A 25,297-nucleotide genomic window follows, 5' to 3' on the forward strand; every position below is an offset into this window, starting at 1 on the left:
GCCTGCCATAGACTCTTGGGGAGGTGGGGACATCCAGTGAGTATGCCAGTCTCCCAGCTGGAGCTCCATTTCGACAGTGACTGTCATGGACTGCTGGCTTCATCTTGGCTCTTCAGACACTTTACGCATCACAGACACAGCCAGATCTTAATGAAAGCGAGTTACATAAATTTGGCTAAAACAGTTAAAAAAAAAAAAAAGAAAGAAAGAAAGAAAGAAAGAAAGAAAAAAGAAAAAGCGCTTCATATAGCAGGAGACATCAGTTCTTTCTGTTCCCTTACGTGGAAGTGAGTTACTGTAGCAGACACTTCAGGAGGAGACATCATTTGGGGGCTTTGTACCTTACCACGGGGTACCGACATGAAGGATCACTTACCATAAAAAAAAAGACATCCTTTCTGATATCCTCCTTTTTCTTCCATCTTAGAAAAAACAACTGCATCATCCATCAATCGGCAGGCACCTGCGTCCTCACCGACAGCGTTAGAAGGTGTGTGTGCTACAGAGGTGCCCTGGGATGCCTCTAGACATTGGCCCCAATCATTTTAGACACTTGGTGCAACACAGCAGAAGACGAAGTTCTCTATAGCGACGCACAGAGAGATACACCAGCATGTGGTGAGGTGGGGGTGAGTGTGGCCTGGGACCTGACATTGGACTGAGCTCCTGGGCTCTGGTCTTGGCTGTGACGCTCACTTCCTGCTTGAGTTGCGCCACTCTAAAATGGTCTTATGCCCCCTCACCCTTCGCCCTAGCTCTTCAGAGAGTTGGAGCAATGAGGAATAGGTAGGTTTTAATAAAGCTGTGAATCTGCAGCAAGAATCTGAAACCGAACCTGTTTCCTCATCTACAAGATGGGGATGAGGGTGGTGTCTGCCACCAAGTGTGGGGATATTGAACAGGATAACCATTGTAAAGTAATTAGCACCGGAATCACTCTTGGTACTGTCATAGATTGAGTTAATCTGCTGAAGCTGGGTGTGTTTATTACAAAGAAACCCAGATGGTCGTGTGTCACATGCCTGAAATCCCACCACTTTAGGGGTAGAGGCAGGAGGCTCAAGGGTTCAGGGTCATACCTTGCTACATAGCAAGTTTGAGGCCCGCCTGGGACAATGGAATCTTGTCTCAACATGGAGGGGGAGAAGGGATGAAAGAGGGGAAATGAAGGAGGGGAGGAGAGATGGAAAAGAGGGAAGAGGAAGGAAGGGGAAAGCATCAAATGAAGGAAAAAAGGGAGAGAAGGAGAAATGCAGGGACATGTTCATCAAATAAAACATGGTTATAAATATTCTGAAATTGGCTTCTTGGCTTTGGCACATAGGCCTCTAAGAACGTCACTTACTCAAAGATACCTCAGTCATGGGGTTCACTGTGGGTCCCTCCCAGCACCTCCTCTGTGCAATGGGTTAGAATGTAGGATGCCTAAGGCCCCGCCCAGCCCTGCTCCACATCTTTAAACAGAACCTGCCTCCTTGAAAGGGAAACTTGGTTCCAGGAAGACCACCGTCTGCCCTCCATGGGAGAGCAAAAGACTCCACTTGTAATTAATCAGTCCCCTTACCCTTGGTGGGCCAGCTTTACCCTCTTACACACTTTTCTCTTCTGCAAGGAAGTATTGTACTTCTCCCACTCACACATGTACACACACACACACACACACACACACACACGTGCGCACACACGCACACTCACGAACGAATTCATGCTCATCTGTAATTACGTACGCACGTGCCCCCAAGTACACACACGCAGGTCCCCACCTCTGCTCCAGAGGCTTTGGTGGCACACAGCAAGGTGACTGAGGTCTCCTTGGAGAGCTGCAGCTGCTGCTATTACCTCATCCGGTGGCGGATGCTGGCAAATCTCCCACAAACTGTCTGGGGATGGAGAGCCGCTGAATCCCTAGCTGGAAGAAAAGATGGACAACAGATCTGAGTCCTTGGTGCCTGCACAGATTTTCCAACTTAATCTTCTCTAATCCAAACTTGGACCAAGTGTGTGCAGATTCACAGACCCTACTGCAACGCAGTCAGGAAGTACATGGCTCAGGGTCCCTGATGCACAGAAGAAAATTCAAGGATGAACATTTATTCTACTCCAGACAGCAGGATCCAGGTACTAAGCTTGGCAACCGAGTTCCCACCCAGTATCATTTTGGATGGTCTCCCTGGAGTCTTGGTTTCCCTAGCTGGTTTCACACCAGCAACTCAGATCCTCATACTGGGTAACAAGACTGAAATAACAGTGTGCCCTGGTTTTGTACACCAGTCTCAAACCTCAGCAAGAGGGAACTCAGAACCAGGGCTAACTTGCCAAGTGCTGAAGTCCCTCGCCCATGTGGCTGTAAACTAGGTCTGTGCTCCTTTTAAGTCCCACCCAAACTTCACAAGCCTGAAGGTGACATTACTTAGAGTGGCGTTTCTACAACTTTAGGGTGTACCAGAATCCCCTGGAGGGCACTGAGCCTTGCCCCTACAACAGATGACACAGGAACTCCGGGATGCATCCTAGGAGCTTGAATTTCTAACCATCAGTGGGTACTGATGCTGGTGCCCTGGAAACCACAGTGGGAACTCTTGAAAGCTAGATATTCAGAGGAGCACCCATATCAACTTTCTACAACAGCCGAGCCATTGCATCAGCTAGTTTTTTGTCAACTTGACACAAGCTAGAATTGCCGGAGGCGATGAAGCCTCAATTGAGAAATGCCTCAATAAGATCAGCCTATAGGCAGGCCTGTAGGCCATTTTCTTAATTAGTGATTGATGAGGGAGGGCCCAGCCCACTGTGAGTGGAGCAATGTCTGGGCTGGTGGTCCTTTTTTTTTTTTTTTTTTTTTTGGTTTTTCTGTGGCTTTGGAGCCTATCCTGGAAATAGCCCTTGTAGACCAGGCTGGTCTCGAACTCACAGTGATCCACCTGCCTCTGCCTCCTGAGTGCTGAGATTAAAGGTGTACACCACCACTGCCCAGCTGGGCTGGTGGTCTTTGTTCTATAAAAAAAAAAGCAGGCTGAGCAAGCCATGGGGAGCAAGCCAGTAAGCAGCACCCTCCATAACCTCTGCATCAGCTCCTGCCTCCAAGTTCCTGCCGTGTTGGAGAGAGTTCCTGTCCTGACTTCCTTCAGTGATGAACAGTGTTGTGGAAGCATAAACCAAATAAACCCTTTCCTCCCCAACTTGCTTTGGGTGGTGGCATTTCATCACAGCAAAAGTAACCCTAAGACACTATGTAATGACATTGTACTGAGCTTCAAACTGAGGTCAGTAGACACCATACTTCAGGCTGTTGCTGGAAGTTTCATTTGATCCTAGAAATGAGTCCAGTGCAGTGAACTGTGCAGCTGTCTAGAACCCAAAGCTTCTAGAAGGGCAGAGGATATAGCTAGGAATGGAAATAAGAGCCAGATGATCAAGGCTTGAAAGAGGTTTGGTAGCTGCCTTGAGGTCAAATTCTGCACATAAGATGGGCTGACAGAGGTTATTCTGGATGTGTGTTTTCCTGGTCAGTGCTCCATTTAGCCACATGTGGATACACAGGGAACAGGGGGGAACCCCAGAAAGTTGATGCATAGACTTGCCAGGAGCAGCCTCTACAAGCCATGGCACTATTGTCAGGCAGAGTCTAAGCCTTTGATGATGCCATTCCACCTTCTTGCTGTGACTCGGGTTCCATGCACGTTTCAAAGGAGAATGATTTCTGCCACCTTAAGGTCCCTGCTTGACTGAATAAACAAGCAGCATTTAAAAATAAATACCCCTACTGGCAGCTCTTTGGCATCGGGTGTCTATAAATACCACCCCCAGCATCCTTATTAGTGCTGTGAGTTCCAAATTTTGCTCAGCACTTTCCAAATGTCATTGATGTCGGCAAGAGCTTTGAAAGATTCCAGAATGGATGTGTTTCCTGCAGATTTCTGCTTCATCCTTTCTCCTGGAGATCTGCTTTAGAAATAAAATAGCTGTTCTACCAAGTACTTCTCCCATTGCAATAGCTCTGACTCCTAGACCTGCCACCGCCCAGAGCTATATCAAGCATTAATTAAAATCAAACTGGGACAGCAAGGTGTGGTGGTGTATGCCTGTTATCCCAGAACTGGGGAGATGGAGGCAGAAATATCTTGGCAAGCTTGAGGTCAGAGTGATCTACAAAGAGAGTTCCAGGCCAGTCAGGGGTCTGTAGATAGAAAGACTCTGTCTCAAAAGAACAACTATAGTAATAATAATAAAACAAAACAAAACAATCCAGCAAATTAGGGAGACATCTATAGCTAAGGCTGCTCTATTATTACAATTAGGCAAAGTAACCTCTAAAATGAATACAAAATTTGCATTAAGCAGGTGAACAGGCAGGCTCTGCGCAGGGCAGCCCCTGCAGGATGCTGGACAGGGCCATTGCAAGAGAATTGACTGTGTGATCAACCCAAGGATCAGCTAAGATGAGGACTCCCAGGAGCCAAAGCAGTATTTAAATCCCTGTATACTGAAGCTCGCAGGGCCAGACAAAGGAAACTGTGTCTTAGCAGTATATTTCTACTTTAAAAAGAAGAGGTAAAGTAGGGACACTATTCTGCTCTCAGAGTTACCAGCCTGGGGCTCTGTGAGCAGCGAGTCCTGACTGTAGCAAATGAAATCCTTTCATTGGCATCCCCTTGGGACCCAGATCAGCTCCTGCCCTCAGGAGAGATGTTTGCTTACCTGTGGGAAGCATGGACCATCTGCTACATCCTCAGAGCAGGCAGCTCTCTCTTCATCCTGGCACAGGGAAGATGAGTTGGGCCTCTCAGCTTGGTGGTCTGGTCTAGGCACCTTCCGATAAATCTATGACGTCTGTGTTTCATGCCCTGACTACAGTCCACATCCCTTGAAAAAAGAAAAGAAAAGCATCTTTCTTAAGCCAGGCAGTGACATTTATGTGAACATCCTATTCTTTTTGTTTTTTAAACCTAAATTGGCAGATGCTCCAAAGCTTAAATATTAAGGGTATGGGGTACAGCTCAGGGGTATAGCATGTGCTTAGCAAGTGTGAGGCCCTAAACTCAGTCCCAGCATCAATAAACAAACAATAAATAAGTAATAAACAGTTACATAGTGCATGGAAGTAACTAGTGTCTCCTGGGTTTGGGTCTGATTAACTCTGCTCCTGCTTTGATATAGTTCTGGGTTTTTATTCCAACTATTGGAATGCTTGCTGCCTTTGACAAAAACAAACAAACAAACAAAAAAAAAACCAAGCTCTGAGCTGACATTAACAACCAGATTTCAGCCAGGATGCAAAGGAACTGATTATCTCATTCTGATTTTTGAGAAGTGTGTGTGTGTGTGGGGTGTATTGTTTGTTTGCTTGTTTGTTTGTTTATAAGAAAGGTCTTATGTAACCCAAGCTGATCTCAAGCTCTCTGTGTAGCAGAGCAGGTCATAAAGTCCATATCCCCCTGCCTCCACCTCCTAAGTGCTGGAATGACAGGCGTGTGCCACTATGCCTAGTTACTTACCATGTATTAAGGAGTTGGAATCCCCAAACTCATTAGCGAACTGAACAAAAGACCAACCTTTCTAACAGGGCTCTATGGAAACCAAACAAGAACTCTGATGCTATTTGTCTAGTGTCTCCTCTGCCCCAACCACCCTAGCTGTCTTATTTCCTACAATGCTCCCAACAACGCAGGGAAATTGGATGAAACCATCCCTCTAACAATTCCACAATGGTCACCTGGAAACCAGCTTCTTATTCAGGGCTTCAAAGCTCATTACCGGAGCTGAGTTCTATACTGAAGTCTCTGTCGGGAAGTGCGTTTGACTTTACACGTCAGACACTGCCAGCCTGGATGGGGCTTTCAAGCTCACGCACTAGGTTCATACCGCTCATAGTCCCACGGTGACCCAGACCTGGCCTTTCTGTAAATAGTACATGGTGCCTAAGCACGGGTCTAGGAGCCCTCTGGCGCCCTCCTCTGGAGCGACTTGATACGTTCTCCAGTGCCTGCAGGGTCCCAGCTGCTAGACTCCAAGGAAAGAGCCGTGGCTGTGCTGTCCAGATGTCCTCAGCTACCACTAGCCCATCAGCGCCTGTGCTAGGACTTCACACACACACACACACACACACACACTCACACGCACACTCACACACACGCACACTCACACACACTCACACACACGCACACACACACTCGCACGCACGCACGCACACTCACACACGCACACTCACACACACGCATTTTCTGGTAAATGGCTTTAATGTCATTTCAGAAAGGAATTCCTTTTTGCAGGGGGAAGGGTCTTGTTACGTAGTCTTAGCAACCTCGAGCTCATGGCAATCCTCCTGCTTCAGCCTTCTGAGCACTAGGATTATAGGTGTGTAGACACACAGGTAGTCTACTTATCCATGCCATGAGCCAGCAAAGCTTCACTCTCATCTCCTAATTCAATGACCCCATGAAAATACAGAGGTCCCACCTTAATTTAAAAAAATTGTTGTTCTCAGTTCCTGGCGAAATGTGTCCTCTCTTCCCGGGTGTGTGGCAGAAGCCATACAGAAAAGAAGATTCAGGAGGGAAAGAAACACTTCAGAACGAAGAGCAGGGCGGAGACAGTGGGTGTACCCCAGTCTCCCCCGGCACAGCTGGGAACGCTCGCTGCAGAAGTCCCAGCTCAGAAGTGCCCTGCTCACGGAGCCAGGGGTCCCAAAGCAATTACAATTCCATTCTCTGTTCAAAAGGCAATTTTCCCTGAGACAGCAAAAGGCCTCTGCCTCAATGTCCCCAGCTCTATAAAATAAATGATTCGTGTCGCAGAAAGCCAGCAGTGGCATTTCATCTCGCCAGTTTGCATTCCCAAGGAGCAAATCCAGGCCCAGAGACAGACAGGACTTTCCTGGAATCCCAGGGCAGCTGTGACAGAGATTTCAACATTCCACCTGGGGTCCAGCCATACTTTTTTTTTCTCTGACATGGCCAAGGGTCCCCAGAAAGGGCTTGGGAGAGAGGCTGGAAGCATTTGGGAGAACCTGAGCCTCCAGATCTTGAGGAGCTGAGACTGGGGACACATCCAAGAGAGTAGGGGGACTTCCTGCCTCTGAGCATCCTGGAAAGCCTGCGGCAGAGGCTTAGGCCATGGCTCTTCAATTTGCCCTTCCAGGGGCATCCTCTGGGATGACAATTCTGGCCTGCCCACATCCTAAAAGGGCTACAAATGTGACACTGTAATGGGACCCCAGAGTCAGTTCAGTGAGAAAAGGAACTATCTGCTGACTCTTGCCCAACTTCCTCTTTGGTTCGGGAACCAGAGAACCGATAGTCAATGGTGTGACCTTTCACACACCAGCCTATCCTGGCACTACTGTTCTGGTGCTGGCCCAACCCAACCAACAGCAGAGGAGGCATGGTTCACCAAGGCCTTCTGGAACAGAGAGGGGTCTGGGAGCCGGTCACAGACTGTGGTAGTGGGCTTGAGGTCACCTGTGCGTCATCCCAAAGCCTCTTCCATTCTGACTCCAATGCCAGGTGCAGGCTTTGCCTAGTCTGGTGGGCTGCCCCCAGAAGACCAGCAAGCCTTGCTCATGGGCCTCTTGCCTGGTGACCACTGGTACCCACCAGCCTACACAATTCTGAGCTTCACACCAAATGCCCTGAGACGTATCTCAAGGTCTAAGTTCCAGGAACAGGTTAGCACATTCACTCTGCAGGGACTCGGACCTTCCCACACAACCAAAATCAAATAAAGTGAAGTCTCCGGCCTCACCTGAGACACTCCTGAGGCCACAGTGCGCCATCTCACCCTCTCAGACACACCGGCCAGCCGTGTGTCCCACATGCCAGGGTCATCCCGCCTTGGAGACTCATCTCCTCTTTTGTCTTCTGCTTGGAGCAATTCTCCCTTTCCACGTCTGAGATTCTTCTCTGTTATTTATAAAGTAATTTATTCTCCATCTTTAGAGTCCCAAGCTGTTCCTTTTAGATACTCGCCTTGACCACCCCACCTAAGAGTGCAGCCACCAAGTCATGTTCTATTGTCACAATGTCCTTGGAGGCAGGATCTTCATTTTGTTCCCTAGCAACTAGAACAATGTCTCACATGTTGGAGAAGCTTAATGAGTATTTGCTGAATGGCTGAATGAATGATACTATCTGTTTCATTCTAAGATCCTCTTATCTGTTTACTATTTATCCCCTGCCAGAAGAATGAGAATTCCCCGAGAGCAGAAGCCTCTCTGTTCTGTTCCCACCAGGGTCTCTTCAGAGCCTAGAATGGGCTAGGACCCCATTGTAAGTGTTGAATAAAGAGCTGCTGAATGACTCCTTCATCTGGGGACCCTGATGCTGTTTCGATCAACAAACACTTTCACTGGTATTCAAGACACATTTTCTTTATTTTCAAGACAGTGTCTCACATTTTCTTTATTTTCAAGACAGCGTCTCACTATGTGGTTCTGACTGTCCTGGAACTTGCTCTGTAGATAAGATTCACAAGGATTCCACCTGCCTCTGCCTCCTGAGTGCTGCGATTAAAGGTGTGTGTCACCACACCTGGCTAAACAACATTTTTTAAAGGCATAGTGCCTTGGCGTTCTATTGCTGTGAAGAGGTGCCACGACCATGACAGCTCTTACAAAGAGTTTAATTGGGGCTGGTTTACACACAGAGGTTTAGTCCATTACTGTCACAGCAGGCAGCATGGCAGCAGGGAGGCAGACCTGGTGCTGGAGAACGGGCTGAGATTTCTATGTCTGGATCAGCAGGCAGCAGGAAGAGAGAGTGACACTGGGCCTGGCTTGAGCTTCTGAAACCCCAAAGCCCACCCCAGTGACATACTTCCTGCAACAAGGCCACACTAGTCCAACAAGACCACACCTCCTAACCCTTTCAAACAGTGCCACTCCTTATGGGTCTACGGGGCCCGTTTTCATTCCAACCACTGCACATAGCATGTGGACCTTCTCCAAAGCCGTCCTTAGATGCACGTATGGAGGAGACAGAGGCATGGAAACCTGTGAGCAGGATATTTGAGAGGCCTGGGGAAGAAGCCACTCTTCACCTGGATGGACAGGAAGTCTTTAGAGAGGACACCACTTCTAACCAACTCTTAAAGGATGAAGTGAAGTGGGAGGGGCGCTGAGGTAAAGGAATGGCTTCAAGGCATCCGGCCTGGTGAGGAAAGTGCTGAGTGAGTGAGCACAGAGGGCGCCAGACTGGAAAATCTGGGGGAGCAGAGGCTGTGGATTCCCAGCTGTAGGCCAGAGGCCCTCAACCATTCAAGAGAGGACGATCTCCCCTGCTATTTAAACGAGCTATGTGAAGACCAGACATTTATTATACAAACTGAATAGAACTTTAAAGTCTAAGAAATATGAAGTCCCTGTTTTTACTCGAGACACATGGAACAAGGATCAGATAACACACATACTTTTTTCAAGACAAAGTCTCATTCTATATCCCAGGCTAGTCAATAGCTCACTATGTGCCCAGGCTAGCCTCAAACTCACAGTAGTGATTTTCTGGCCTTATCTCCCCAAGGCCTGGGACTATTGGCATGAGCACCATCCCTGCCAATGTCACAAGTTTAAAAACAGTAAGTTCTTTGTGTTTCACTGGCCCGTGGTCTCTTGATAAAATGCATATTTTGAAAGTCAGCTTGAGGGATGGTGAGATGGCTCAGTATGTAAAGTCACTGGCTGTCCTGAGTTCCGTCCTCAAGGCTCACCAGGTAGAAGGAAATAACTGATTCCTGCCAAGATGTCCTCTCACTGCCATCCATATGCTGCAGCCTGTATGCCTGCCCTCCAAATAAATAAGCGTAACAACAGTAAAGGTCCTCTGTCCAGGGGCCGGGAGGGAGATTTCACAGGCAGAGAACAGGGGATTCCTAGGACAGCTGAAACCTTCCTGAGCCTGTGATGACTACACATTCTTAATACACTCCAAGCAGGGAACAAACCACACAGAGTAAACCCCGATGCCAGCTACAGACTTGTGTTAATAATTGTATTATCAATATTGGATCATCACTGTAGTGCAAGAGGGTAGTGAAACAGGGCAGCAATGGGGTGGGGACTAAGAGAGCATGGGGGAACTTTCCTTCAAAGATAGATGCAAGTGGATCTTTGAAAAATTATATATACAGTTATATTTTTCTTATATGCTTTCTAAGCACTATCCTTAGCACTATCAGAAAAAAATAAAAGAATACCATTCACAGCAGGTCATTTTGGAATACTTTGGGCTGGAGAGACAGCTCAGTGGGTAAAGTGCTTGCTACTCATGCTTGGGGACCAGAGTTCAAGTCCCCAGAACCCAAGTAAAGCCAGGTGAGGTGATATGTTTCTGTAATGCTAGCACTTTTGTGGCAAGAAGGGAAACAGAGACCAGAGAATCCCTAGAAGTTCATTGGCCAGCTAGCCTGCCATGTAAGGCAGCAAACAATAGGAGACCCATCTTGAACAAGGTGTGTCTCAGCCAGGGTTTCTATGGCCGTGAAGAGATCAAACAAGGTGTGTCTCAGCCAGGGTTTCTATGGCCGTGAAGAGACACCATGACCAGGAAAACTCTTATAAAGAAAAACTTGTAGTTGGGTGGCTCAGTTACAGTTTCAGAGGTTCAGTCCATTTCACCATCGTGGCAAGGGAGCATGGTGGTGTGCAGGCAGACACGGTGCTGGAGACGGAGCTGAGAGCCCTACATCTTGCAGTCAACAGGAAGTCGACTGACTCACTGGGTGGTGCCCTGAGCATAGAAATCTCAAAGCCCACCCCCACAGTGACACACTTCCTCCAACAAGGCTATACCCTCTCCAACAAAGCCACTCCTCCTAGTAGCTCCACTCTCTGAGATGATGGAGGTTGATTACATTCAAGCCACCATAAGGTGAAAGGTCAAAACCAACTCCTGCAAATTTTCCTCTGATCTCAACATGACACCCATTCACACATATGGAACACACACACACACACACATACACACACTTTTTTTTAAAGGGATGTGTGGCAGAGGGGCCCGGATGGCAGAGCAGAATGATGGCCAAGAGATAACAAGGGTAGAGCCTGAGACTTGGGAGGCTAACTGAAGCCTTGCAGGCATGGAAAAGACAGGGCCACGGGTAAAGGTATCAACGAGGAGCCCAAGTCACTTACACGCACAGACAGACATGCAATCATCTGGTTATCGTAAGCACAGCTTTATCATCGGAGATGCTACTTTTGGCCCCTTGTCTCCCTGTATCCCCTGTTAGAGCTGGGAAGTGACAAGTGGCAATGTCAAAGTAAAGGGGAGCCACGCTGCAGTCACATGCTGGCATCGCCCAAGGACCACGACACGGGAAGATGCTCAAAGGGGCCGCACTTCGGCCTGCAGGCAGAGCCACCAAGTGAGCTGGGGCTCCTCCTTCCAGACCTTTGGTGAAGATCACACTGCCATGCGTCGTGCTGTCTGACTGACCCTTTGTATTATTAGCATCAGAGTGTCATAAACCACTTTTCTAAAGCCACCATTTTTAGTTGTCACATAATATTCCACTCTAAGACTGTCCCATCGTTTACTGTTCTCTCATTATTGGACATGGACAGAGTCTCTGGCGTGTCACTGTTATGAACAGCCCTGGGACGGCTGTCCGTGTACATAAATCTCAGCCTACATCTCTTATTATTTCCTTGAGGCAGATTCTTAGAAGTGTGATTGTTGGAACGTTTGCTACTTTGATGGATTTCACATCTCACGGTTCCACCTCTCTGGAGTCCTAATGGCAAAAGATAAACACCCGTGACAAGATGCATGTTCCAAACTGGAGCATTGAGCTCGGGCTGAAGGATCACAGCTCAGAGAGCCCTATTCCCAAAGGCCAGCCTGGCTCCTTATTCATTTGTGGCATTTACTCGGCCCCTTCTATATGGAGGGGACTGACAACCAACAGGGGGCACCATTAGTTTCCTTTGAAAATGTCCTGAGATAGGGAAGAGAAAGTCACAGAGCTACTACCCAAGACCCAGGACCCAAGAAACAGAAGAAAGCATCTTTTCAGCTTCTCCTATTGCTAGGCTCACCAGAAAACTGCTAGGCCCAGTTCACTTTAACTTTAAAAGAACAATGATACATACACACACACACACACACACACACACACACACACACACACACACACGCGCATATTTAGTCCAAGTGAGTGCATGCACTATTCAGGATATGCTTACGCTAACATCTCACTGTTAATCTAAAAATGCATCGTTGGCTTTTTCTTCGCTCCGTTTAGCAACCCTGCTGGCCACACCTCACATCAGCAACTGTGGGAAGGCCACCAACCACATAGCACGCAGGGTGCGTGGTGGCACATACGAACATATGAATGGAGAGGGTGCAAATTGGTGGCCAGGATTTGGCAGCAACAGTTAGAGGAGCCAGCGCTGCAGCCTTGTAAAACGTGGTGGCTTCATTGGCAGACTCTCAGCACCAAGACTCCCATCCTAGAGCAAGCAGCAGAAAGACCAAGAGACGCCCAAGCGGCCCTGATGGTAGACTGTTTTGGAAGTAGTGACAGTGCAGGTGACTGCACCAAGGACATGTGCGCTTCCCAGTGGGGTATGACAGAAGGCAGCCGAAGACAGGCTGCGGCTGCAGACCCGAAAAATGCTTCTGCCTGCAGGCTGCCTGGCCTCGCCTCTTCTTCCCACAGACTGCATTCTTTAAGGGAGTAAAAGAACCAAGACTCTGACTCCTCTCCCTCTCCCTCTCTTCACACACACACACACACACACACACACACACACACACAGAGAGAGAGAGAGAGAGAGAGAGAGAGAGAGAGAGAGAGAGAGAGAGAGAGAGAGAATGCACCACCTCCGGCAGGTCGTGCCTCGGCAGGTCTCTTCACAATATGCTCTAAATTAATAGCCTCGGGAGATGATGGTTTGTAAAGCAGGAGTTTGTATGCAACCAGGGGGAATGTTCTGCCGCTTATTATGAAGCTATATTTATTTGCAGCTGGATTATGAGCAAACAAGTTTAAATACCACAGAGAGGCAGAGGAAGAGACAGAGAGACCCAGGCTTGGCTCCTACTTGGTGTCCCAGGGCCCCATACGCCCCTTTGCTTGTGGGTGGTGTCCTCCTCGGCCTGTCTCCTTATTGCAGTTCCTCTCATTTGTTGCTTATTTTTCCTATTCCGTGCTTTCTTTTGTTTTTTTCCTCCTTTGTCTTCCTCCTTGAGACAGGAGAATGGTTAAATTTGAACTGAATCTAAGCCCATCGAATGATACAACTGGCAGCGGCTTGGGCAATGTGGACAGATAATTTTGTTGCGAAAAGAAACTTAGGCGCAGGAAGGTGAAGGGACACAGCATCCACTCTTTAGCATTGGAGTCTGAGCCTCTTCCTCTGTACTTAGTTTCCTCTCTTCCGTATTAAGCTTCTCACAAGCTGTGGCAGTGGCTTTCTTTTACAGAGTGCATTGCGTGCTTTAAGAACATATGTTAAGGGACTGGAGAAATGACTCATCCATAAAGAGCATTGGCTTCTCTTCCAGAGGTCTGGGACTCAATTCCCAGCACCCACATTGCAGCACACAACTGTCTGTAAGTCCAAGCCCAGAGGATCTGGCACCCTCTTCTGGTCTCTGTGGGTACTACATATATATGATACATAGATACAGATTCAGGCAAAACTCTCAAATAAAATAAATTAAATCTCTTTTAAAATTTTAAATAAACAGATACACAAAAAGATTATTAATATCTGTAATAGTTTGAATGTAACCGGTCCCCATAAACTCATAAGGAGTGCCATTATTAGGAGGTGTGGCCTTATTGACTTAGGTGTAGTCTTGTTAGAGGAAGCATGTCACTGTTGGGCTGGGCTTTGAGGTCTCCTTTGCTCAAGCTTCACTCAGTATGGCACCCAGACCACTTCCTGCTGCCCGTGGGAGCAAGATGCAGCTCTTTCTCCACTCTCAGCTTCTTCTCCAGCTCCACGTCTGCCTGCATGCTGCCATGCCCCCACGATGATAACTGACGAAACCTCTGAAACTGTAAGCCCCCCAAATTAAGTGTTTTCCTTTATAAGAGTTGCCATGGTCATAGTGTCTCTTCACAGCAACAGAAACCCTAAGACAACTTCCTAACCACTCCATATCTGTGTGACCTTGTTTAGAAATAAGGCTTAGTGGATACAATCAAGTCAAACTGGAGAGGGATGGCCCTAAATCCATGAGCAGTGTCCTTCTGAGGAGGCCATGTACAGACACAGAGACACAGGAGCGTGGAAAGGATGTCATGGGAAGCAGTGATAAAAGGGGCACTTAGCTAAACATCATGGAATGCCAAGGGCAACCAGCAGCCACCAGAAGCAGGAGAAAGGCTGTGAATAGATTATTTTTTATCACAGTCTGTTACAGGAACCAACCTTGATGATGTCTTGAGACAGCTCATCTGTCCTCTAGACCTGGGAGAATGCATTTCTGCTCCTTTCCAGTCCCCAGGTCTGTGTCTACAGTGGCCCTTCATAGCAATGGGAAATCAACAGACCTCCTACTTCCACCCACACAACTACTCACACTAGCGGCAAGATGGCTACCAAGGTCTACAGGGAGTTCTACTTTGTCAACTTACATGGGCAAGAGGATAGGCCTGCCTACTATTATTAGCTACGAAGTGGTACAAGACATACTCTTTGCCACCAAGGTGCTGTTAGACTAGTATAAGGAAAGTTAAACAAAGAGGTGGTGAAAAGGATGCCATAGAAGGATCTGGCAGCCATTGCTGCCCATCCAGTGGTTTCTGCCACGGGCTTTCCAGAGAACAAAAGGACATCTGGACACTTCCAGAGTGGAACTCCTTTGAGGGAGTTTATGTCCAAGGAGTGGCCAGCTCATAGTCCCAGAAGCCTACCATTCAGACACATCTGTGGACTGACAACCAAAGGGGCCTTGAACTGCTGCATCGAAAGGCCCAAGGATTGTCAAACTAGCCATCCATGCCTGTGCCAAGGAGACCAAACCCCTGTCCAGAGCTGGCCTTCACTCCACTAAGTGCATGACCCCAAACGAGTCAGGAGGGGATTATGAGAGACTTCAGGAGCCATGAGGACCATCTTCCTCTTCCCATGTGCCCATCTTTGAATACTAATATGTCCCATCCCTTTGCAGGCTAGTATCAGCTGACACAAGGATGAGGGACTTGCCTGACCTGAGCAGAGGCAAGGCTTCCCTAGCCTCATAGGGACAGTGCTTCTTATAAGGAGGGGCTGTTGAGTGACAGAGGCAGGCCTGAGGTACATCATCACCTCGTTCTACTCAGGTAAAGTCAGGAGTCTACTTCACTGCAGGAAAGAATTTTAGGATGAGCCAGTATGAAAGAGAACTGAAATTTCTTAAGAGAGGATTTTAACATGGATTAAAAAGAACGATTTAAACATAAATCAAGAGAAACATAGAGAGGGAAAAAGAGGGTGCTGCTCTGGAAAGGATGAGACACAGCCAAGGTGGTTGTGGTCTTCTCAAGGGGCACTGCTTCATTGTCCTTACAACAGGCAGATGGACGGCTTGGTGGTTCAGTGACTGTATCTTCAAAGGCTTGCTAACTGTATACACTGAAGACATGACCACTCCATGGTATGGTTGGGGGTGCGGTGTTGTGGATATGAGGGAGAGTTCAGCCAGAGGCATTTGGAAGAGTCCAGAGTACAGAGACTGAACATGACCAGCAGACTGGACCTGGCCAGGAGAGAAGTGACGGGGGGGGGGAACAGATAGAGGGAAAGTGAGGGGAGACAAAGAGGAGGAGAGAAACAGAAAGAGGAAAACAAAAAGCGGGAACAACTGAAATAGCAGGGTTATAAGGAGAATGAGCAGCTGCCGGAAGGAAGCCCAGCGCTGGAGGGAGTTTAGGGCAGGGGAGTAGCTAAGAAGAGCTAGGATGCCAACACAGACTCAGAAATGTGTAACTGAGGGAGCCTGGAGGCCAGCATGCCCTTTGGTATGCTACTAGGCACCAAGGACAGCCATGTGTCCCTTCTGCCTTTTGGAATGTGAAGGAAATGGACCTGGCAATAATGCTCCCAGTTTCCTGGGTCACAGTTGAGTTCCTCGTCTCATGATCGTAAAGAATGACAAGCAAAGACAACAGAAAGCAAACAGTCAGTGTTTGATAGAGAACCAGAGTGACAACAGCTCCCTACAGCAGGGACGGGTCCGGAAAATGGGTTGCCACATAGAGTTTTACGGGGGGGGGGGTTTATATCCTGGGAAATCAGTCAGTTTGATCCAGCTCAAATATATATCAGGCAATGAGCTGGGGGTAAATCTCCTTGATTGACTTGAATAGATACAGGGAATTCTGATTGGCCAACGGGTCAGGTGAAAAACCTGTAGACTCAGGAAAGCCCACTGGGGTTGGGGTTGGGGACAAAATGAACAAAGCAAAAACAAACAAAGAAAGAAACCACCCTCCCAAAAGTTCCCAAGGGATCTTGGTAGGGTGGTTTGGGCTTTTGAGATTCAGCTCCTTGTGCCCCCCCACCCCCACCCTCCACCTCACCCCACCCACCCCACCCCCGTGTTGACTGAACTGATGCCATTTTATTTTCCTTGAGCCCGTAACCCCGGATAACTGCCTGTACTTGGGGCTGCCTTGCTCCCACTTCCTGACAGTAGGGAGGCTCCTGAGGAGCCTTGAGCAGACCTACAGGGGTTAAGGCAGAGCCCCCCCCACCCAGTCACAAGATGCTTTCACTGTCAAAAAAGTTTGTGACAGACATTTCACGACAACATCTAGGAAAAGATTAAGGGCCTTGAGCGCCGTCTACTACTATTCTAATACTCTTATTTGAAAATCTCTCTCTGCATAAACAGTATTGGCTCTATGCCCTCAACCTTCAGAGCAAGTGTGGTTGCTTACACTTAAATTTTTGACCGCCAGCTCGCATGAAGCTTCATCCAGACTCTGGGGTGAGGGGCTCCTCTCCTGTCTTGTCCCCATAACTCGCCCTGTCTTTCTACCCCGCCCGTTACCAAGAAGAATTGGCAGGGAAGGAGAAAGCTAACTAACACAGGGAACTGATGGGAATTCATCGGGAGCCCTGGGGCCCTCTTCCATTTTGACAATGGCTGAGGTGTCTGTTCTTGGCTCCTAGAAAATTAAAATGTCCTTTATATTTATAACAGGGACAATAATCTGCCTTAGGTTTTGAAACCCAAGCAGAATACAGTCAATTCAGCAGGCTTGTCAGATGCTAATCTGACCCTCTGATAATAAAGCGAAGGGAGGTGGAGGGGAAGCCCCGGCTGTGTTGTCTGAGGATTTACTGGGAGTAGGGGGATGGGGGGCTTTGAATTCAAATTAAATATTAGGAGGTAGGGAAATGGAGTGCTGAAGAATGGTCTGAGAGTGATACAGGAACCGGTGAAAAGCAAGAGGTGGGGTGACAGCTGGGTGGGCTCAGGCAAGAGAGAAGCAGAGGAAATGGAATAATGATGCTGCTGAGTACATTATTAACCTGGAGTCAGCTTATAACTTCCCCTCCTGAATTAATCCAGAGGGGGCGCTGAGGGAGGGGCTGGGTGGGGTGGGGCTGCTGAGCATGGAAATGATGGATGATGGGTTTCTTGAGCATCTTTGTGTTTTCATTTGTCTTAGTTTAGTTTGCTGCTCCAGTTTGGGCTCTGAATTGGTGAAGCATTAGGAGTTAAAGGGGTGAGGGGCCATGAGATGGCTAAGTTGATCAAGTGCCTGCCACAGAGGCAAGAGGAAATGAGTTCGAATCCCCAGCTCCCACACAGGATAATCAGGTAGATCTCTGGAGCTCGCTGGCCAGCCAAACTGGTGAGCTCCTGGTTCAGTGAGATCCTATCTCAAAAACTGAGGAGCTAGCGAGAGGGCTCAGCAGTTAGAGTATCTTTTGCTCTTGGAGAGGACCCAGGTTCAGTTCCCACCAGCAACCATGTAGTGGCTCCCAACCTTCCACAACTCCAGTTTCTGAGGATCTGACATTCTTCCAACTTCCGAGGGTACAGGCATGCATATATGTGTATGCATGCAAAAATACTTACACATAAAAATGAATCTATAATAAAATTAAAACATAGATGTGTAGTGGAGGGCAGTTGGGGAAGACACTTCTTTCATCACCCTCTCGTGTCTGTGTACATACACACACACACACATACATACAAACACATGCATATACACACACCATACAATGACTCAGACACACACACACACATACACATACAAACACATGCATATACACACACCACACAACCACTCAGACACACACACACATACACATACAAACACATGCATATACACACACCACACAACCACTCATACACACACACATACATACGAACACATGCATATACACACACCACACAACCACGCATACACACACACACATACAATGCATATACACACACTACACAACCACTCATACACACACATACAAATAGCGTGCACGTGCACACACACACACACACACACACACACACACACCATGGTGGGAGGAGAGTTAAAGGGAAATAGCAATGGAAACATTGAAAATAAATAGAATTCTGAAATTCTGTATGTGGGAAAGTTTGAGAAGAGATTAGTTTGTGCTCTATTTTTTTAGCTAGAAACTTTGTTTGGTGTGGGGGATGGGGGATGGTGTGTGTGTGTGTGTGTGTGTGTGTGTGTGTGTGTGTGTGTGTAAACAAGGAGACCCAAGATTGACAGTGGGTGTCTTTCTCCATTTTTCTCCATTTCACCCACATCACTTACTGGGGCACACAGAGGCTCTTGCTCTAGATCTGAGGTTGACCCTTGCAGCTAGTCTGGAGATCCAGCTTGCTCTGGGGAGTCCCTGTGTCTGCCTTGGAGATGCTGGATTTACATGCCTACATGGCTTTTATAGGAGTCCTGGGGATCTGAACTCTGGTCCTCACACTTGCACAATAAACACATTACATGCTGGTTGAGTCTTCTCCCAGTACAAAAGCTTTTTTTTTCCAATTTTTTAAAATTTCTGTTCCCCCCCCCAAAAAAGGAAAGGTCAAGAGATTGATCTATTTCCAAAGACTGTCCACAGCTTGTCCTTTCCCTTACCCCCAAGAGTATCTCCTTATTCCCCAGCTTTTGGAACAGCATACACCATTTGACAAATTCCCAAAGTCTGATCTGAGTATTTCACAGGGCTCCTTCTAAGGAAGCCCTCCCTGAGCACACTGCGATGGTTCAAGTGTTAAGGGTCCCACAAATGCTCATGGGACAGAGTGATAAATCCCTCCAGCAGATGGCACTACTGCGAGCTGCCAAGCCAGCGAAAGTTAGGTCGGAGAGAGCTTGCCCATGGAAACCCTGTCTTCTCAGGCCCCCACCCCACCCCCACTGCTGCCACTGCCCCTGCCACCCCCTCCTCTCCTTTTTCTCCTTCTTCCCCCCCACCCTCGACCCCCCCCTCCTTCCTGGCCACCACAAAGTGATCCATTTTGTTCCATTCCCCTCTCCACCATAGTGTTCTCCTTGCCACAGACCCCAAGGGATAGAGCCAAATGACTACGGACTAAAACACCTAAAACCATTAGCCAAAAGCAACATCTCCCACCATGCTGTGGATTCTGCCACAGCAACAGAAGAGCTAACTGATCCATCTGACCTCGGTAGAAATTCACCCTGTTCTCATGGGATATGGGAGGAAATGGAATCCACACTGTAGAGGTGAAGCCCGTCTTGTTGGGTTATTCTCACCGTGAACACACTGCTTCTGCGTGCTGTGTTTCAGCTAGCAGCCCCCCCACAAGTCCAGTATTTTCTGAACGTGCGCCCCCTTTTCTAGGTGGCAGCCACCCCGTGTGAAAAGGTGTTCTCTTGCCCAGTGTGTTTCTCCGTGATAAACAGTGTCCACATGTTCTTCTGCAGCTTAAGTATACCTAATCTGAAAATGAGAATGCTATGAAACCTGGAGCTCTGACTAATTTATATGTGTGTTCATGTGTGCATCGGTGTATGTGGGGTCTATACATTTATATGCAGGCAAGCATGACTGTGCATGCACATACGGAAGCTGGAAAGCATCCTCCTCTCTTGCTCTCCACCTTAGTTTTTGAGGCAAGGTCTCTCACTGAAATTAGAGCTCCCTCATTGGCCAGGCTTGCTGGCCAGTCAGCCTCCCCAGACTCAGAATTACAGGTATTTGCTACCCTGCCCAGTTTTTTGTGTGAGCTCAGATTCTCATGTGTGCACAGCAAACTTTACCTACTGAGCCATCTCCCCCGTCCCTCAAATCTAAAACGCTTTTGAGTGTTAATATGATGTCACAGGTAGAAAATTCCACACCTGGCCTCACATGATGGATCCAAACCCAAGTGCTCTAAAAGCATTCTACAGAATTGCTTTCAGATTTTGTATGTATATAGTATATAAATAATATATAGCTGTATATATTATTAAGTGTATATAAATAATACACATAAATGTATATGAATAATAAAAATTATATATAGTATATAAAATATAGATGAATTTGATGTGTAGACCTGGATTCCATTGCCAAACTATTACATTATTATATGAAAATATTTTTTAAATCCCCAAACTGCAATTTCTGGGATATTACTTGTCTAACTAGTTTGGATACTCAACCTGTGTGTCACGTTTTCCAGATCTATGGCCACCTGGTCAGCTACAGTTTGTCATGTCCCCTTGACTCCTGGTCAGAGTAACAGGACGTTGATCTTCCTTCATTTCTTCTTTCCTGGGATGCATCCTCCACACTGCCACATGTATTAAGTTCGTAACAGAATCAATGTGCCCTCCAGCTGCCCCGTGCTGGGCAGGGGCTCCCCCACTATCTGTAAGAAAAACCACTACTACTCTTTTATATCCCTTACGCAGCCCCTAGAATATCTCTGATGTCTCCAGTGGCCTCCTAACCAGAGTTCCTGGTTCAGACTCGAAATGCCTGCTCTCCACTCCACTTTCCGCAGCTGGCGTCATACATCTCCAGTGATCAATACCTCTTGCTTGTAACCCATTAAGAGAACCCCACTTACTTAGAACCAAGTGTAGTAATTCCCAAAACTCTGCACAATCCTCTACAGGTTAGTTCTTGTCACCTCTGCGGCATCACACCAATCACTCTTGGCCCTCTCTAGTCCAGGCTACAGCGCAACCCTTCCCTTCATCAACCACCTTCTGACCACATGCTCAGCTTACATGTTGTTATCTCTTCTGAAATTAACTTCCCTTGCTCTTCACAAGGTTGCCCCCTTCTCACTGCTCATGCGTTGGTACATCTTCCTTCAAGAAGCCTGTCCTGGTTGCTTTGGGGAAGGTAGCACACACACACACACACACACACCATTCTATTGTTCTTATCCAGTACAGTGTCCTTTTAATTCATCATGCTTGTTCAAATTTGCAAGTTGGGGACTGGCTTATTTCTCTAACTATTTATTGGTTACTTATCCTAGTAGAATGTAATCTCCATGAGGACAGAATTTATATGGTGCATGTACAAAGACTCTAGCCCTTATCTTTGCATTCAAGATGCCTCAATAAATATGTGTTGGGTTAAAGGTTTCAAGCACTTACTATCCCCTTCTCCCAGGTTCCTCTCACTGTTAGTCACTCTCTGAGAGTCAGATCAAGAATTTAGTATCAGATTACCTTTGACTTCAATAGTGCTAAGCATGATGAAAGGCGCTGGGCACATGACAAACACACACTTATCCTTGACTTCAAGGATTCCACAACCCAGGAGAAAGGCCAAGGGAACAAACAGCTCAGGATGTGCCCTCCTAGGGTCCCTCTGTCCTCTGATGCTTGCCTCCATACAAAGGTTCCCTTACTCAAAAAAAAAGTCCTCCCTGGAGAAAGCCCAGTCATTTATCAAGCACCACCTGCCACCTGAGTTTATCCAGCCCCAGACTTTTCTTTTATGGCCAACCACATTTTAACCACAGCTGATGCTCCACCAAACCCGTTAGCACTTGTGAGAAATGCGGCAATAAATCACCATCCTCTCAACACAGCCTGGGCTGCCAGCCACCACACAGCCACCTCCACCGCCTGCCCACATGCTTCAGAAGGAAGACTTTACAGGAGCCTCAGACGATGCTGAACTTCAATTAGGCCCTGCTGGCAAATTAGTCACGCAAGGTGACATTTTCCAATCATGGGACACTAGCATCCACTCTAATTATGAGACTATGGCACTCACGTGTGTAGAAGCGAACAAGGCTGTGTGCTCAGTAGCTTGAGTGTGTTAAGACACACCTGCACACATAAGCACACATATGCGCACACACACACCTGGGATAGCAGGGGTTTTCACTTCATTAACATTGCCTAAAAGTAGACTTGGCATTTTGTTTAAGGTGACATGAAAGCCACATGAAGGAAATGTTTCCATATCAGAGATTATCTTAAGTATCTAACGGTCAAAGAGAATTTCAGAAAACAACGGTTGAAGTGCTAAGGATATCAAAGCCCTCTGCCTCTTTGTTCAGTAGGAGCCACCATAGTTTATCCTCAGAGTGGCCTCACTGGGTATCCATCAATGGGACCATGAAAACCACCATCTTACTGGTAAGCCTAGCCTTGCCTTCCACTGAGTATGTAAAATAAAATTCAGTTGCTTCGTTGGGTTTATCTCTGTATCTTCTTTCCTTCTGATACTATATCACCATGCAGTCTTACTCAGGGTCCAGGTGATTCTAGAGGCTGGAGACAATTCAGGAGCTCTGCATGCTATGAGCAGCAGCTCTGGTCTCTATCCACCCTCCACTGCTCCAAGATCATGACTGGCTGTCTCATCAAGAGACCCAGTTCAATGCAAAAGCAAAGAGACTTTGACTTGATTTTACGAGTTTGGTTCCTTGCCACATGGAGGGTAGCACCCTAGGGACTAGAAGGACAGGCAAGGTCAGGAGCTGAGCACATGTTGCTGAGTCAGGGGCCTTTGTCTTGCTGGGTCTTTTCTGCATCCTGCCATGGCTGTCAAAGCAGGGGCTGGATGAGGGTCTGGTCCCTCAGAAGAACTTTTAGTCCAACATTTTTTAATCACTTGTTCTCCTTCTGAACTAAACCAAAGCAAAATATCCCAGAGACTGGCTGTCAGTTTAAAGGCTAGAATCTCTCTCTCTCTCTCTCTCTCTCTCTCTCTCTCTCTCTCTCTCTCTCTCTCTCTCTCTCTCTCTCTCTCTTTTCTCTTCCTCTCTCTCTAATGCCTCTCCGTTCACTTCCATTTGAACTGGCAGTGAAATATTTAGGCACAATCATGCACCTCACCTGAGGCATATCTCTTGACTTCCAGTGACGATCAAGGAGAAAGCAGACATAAATATTCCCACCTAGAACATGGAGAAAGACAGAGGACCAACAGGAAGGGAACTTCAATCTGGGTCTGTGCCCTTCTGCCAAGATCTGACCAATCAGATTGTTACAAATTCAACACAACCCACTCTAGAGCTCACAGAAGGCAGCCATCCTTCTTCTGATGGCCAGGATCAGGAGTCTGCTCAGCCACATGTACTGGTCCAAGCTTCCAATAACCAAATGGCCTCTACATCCATTGTCTCATGTCACCCTCTTAGTATCCTGTGAGAGCTAAACTGCCAGTAATGTGCCATGACACCCACTCTCTTTATCTAATTGTCACAACAATCTACCATAAAATGGAAATTAGTTTCCCAATTTGCAAACAAAAAAGCTGAAGGTCATAGAGGCCCGGTGAATGGTTAGCTCAAAGTCACTTAGAAGTGGTCTCTAACTACAATCCTGTTTATCTCAAGTCCCTCCAGTGTTTTTGTTGTTGTTGTTGTTGTTTTTTACCAGATACTGTATTTAGCTGAACAGTAAAGGGATACACCAGCTATCCCTAAAAAGTACCAGTCACCTTAGGAGGTCCCCCCCAGTGCCCACCTCCAGTCTCACTTTTAATCACCTCCACTAGGAATCCTTTTCATTCAATAACTGTGTCTGTGGAAGCTTGCCGTCATTTATTGGAGGAAGCACTGCTCAATTCCTGACCCTCGGAAGAGGTCAAAAGCCAGAGACAGAACCTCTCAGCTTTCGGTTTGTGAAGCATTTTTCAAACCCCTGGGCCCAGGTCTGCATGGGCTAAGCAAACTCAGAGTGCAGAGGGCTGCTAGTTCCCCTTCACAGACAGTCAAAAGGCGGCTACTGGTCTCTGTGTGTCGGCTCAGATGGCTTCCCTACCACACCTGCTATTCCCCGGGTGTCAGTAGAGGCTTTGTGTGGCTCTGCAAATCTAACACTCTAGAGCAAGGATGACCTCCTCTCTCTCAGCCCGTGGGTCAACCTCGAAGGAGCCACAGCCACACTCCTGACCCTATTGACAATGCAAGGTGGGAACAGAGTCCAGCTCTGTAACCAGAGCCTCCTTGGACCTAATGATACACGCACAGGTTGGGCAGAGGCAGATGTTGTGTCTAGAGCCTCCACAGAGTGATAATAAATACATGATTTTTAAATGGCAGACACAGTTTCCCCAAAGAAACAACAATGCCTTTGGTGGAGAGGCGGCGGAGGGATGGGGTGGGGATCAGACCATCACATTAGACTTCCTTAGACTTCTACTTACAAAGACAGCCTCGCCATTCTCACTTCCTGGGCTGTTACTTGCTTCCTTGCTTGCTTGTTTATACCTTTTAAAAGGCACCAAAGTTCCTATAATATAGGCTCAAGCAATAGGGAGACAAGGAAGCTTAGCCTAACCAAAAAACAAAACAAAACAAAACAAAAAAACAAACTAACTAAAAAACCCACCAAACCAGGTTTTTTGGGTAAGGTAGCAGCTTGCCTAGCCTCTCAGAAAGCATTTCTCCATTGACTCAATGTTCTTGAGGTGAGAAATAGGAGTCATAGAAAATGTTCCATGCAATCCAACATTCCCTCACCACCTGTGCCTTGTCACCTGACTGCACCCAGGATTCCCCTTCTCTCCTGAGCCCATCATACACATACAAATCAAAGGAAGCCATTGGGGGGGATGGGGATGGGAGAAGAGGCTGGCGGAGTATACAGTCAGGGACACTGGCAATGCTCACACTGGGGAGCACAACTTTACACTGTGCAGAGCACAAGTGCCTTTCCGACAGCCCAGCCACACTGGAAGGCCTCACAGATCACAGCTGGTGCTGTAGACACCAGCAATGGGAAGACCCGGTGTGAGACACCTCCAGGACCAGTACTGTGACATCACTTTGCAGCAAGTCCCATACATTAGTGACGCTCAGGTTCTTCTGTGTAAAACAGGGGTGTGGTTGGTGTATGTCTCACCTACCAGCTGTGAGGATCCATACGTGATGCCTTAACATGCTTC

General features: G+C 47.4%; 1 long non-coding RNA gene across 1 annotated transcript; it reads right to left on the bottom strand.

Moving 5' to 3' along the window:
- Positions 1–1,769: 1,769 nt before the first annotated feature.
- Positions 1,770–7,964, bottom strand: LOC121132983. The gene is made up of 3 exons (XR_005869697.1): positions 7,741–7,964; positions 4,699–4,863; positions 1,770–1,909 (listed from the first exon to the last, which is right to left on the bottom strand). It is a non-coding gene; the product is annotated as an uncharacterized LOC121132983 (long non-coding RNA).
- Between the last annotated feature and the right edge of the window lie 17,333 nt (positions 7,965–25,297).

Source organism: Mesocricetus auratus, unplaced genomic scaffold (assembly GCF_017639785.1).
Source record: "Mesocricetus auratus isolate SY011 unplaced genomic scaffold, BCM_Maur_2.0 Super-Scaffold_100019, whole genome shotgun sequence".
Taxonomy (NCBI): Eukaryota; Metazoa; Chordata; class Mammalia; order Rodentia; family Cricetidae; genus Mesocricetus; species Mesocricetus auratus.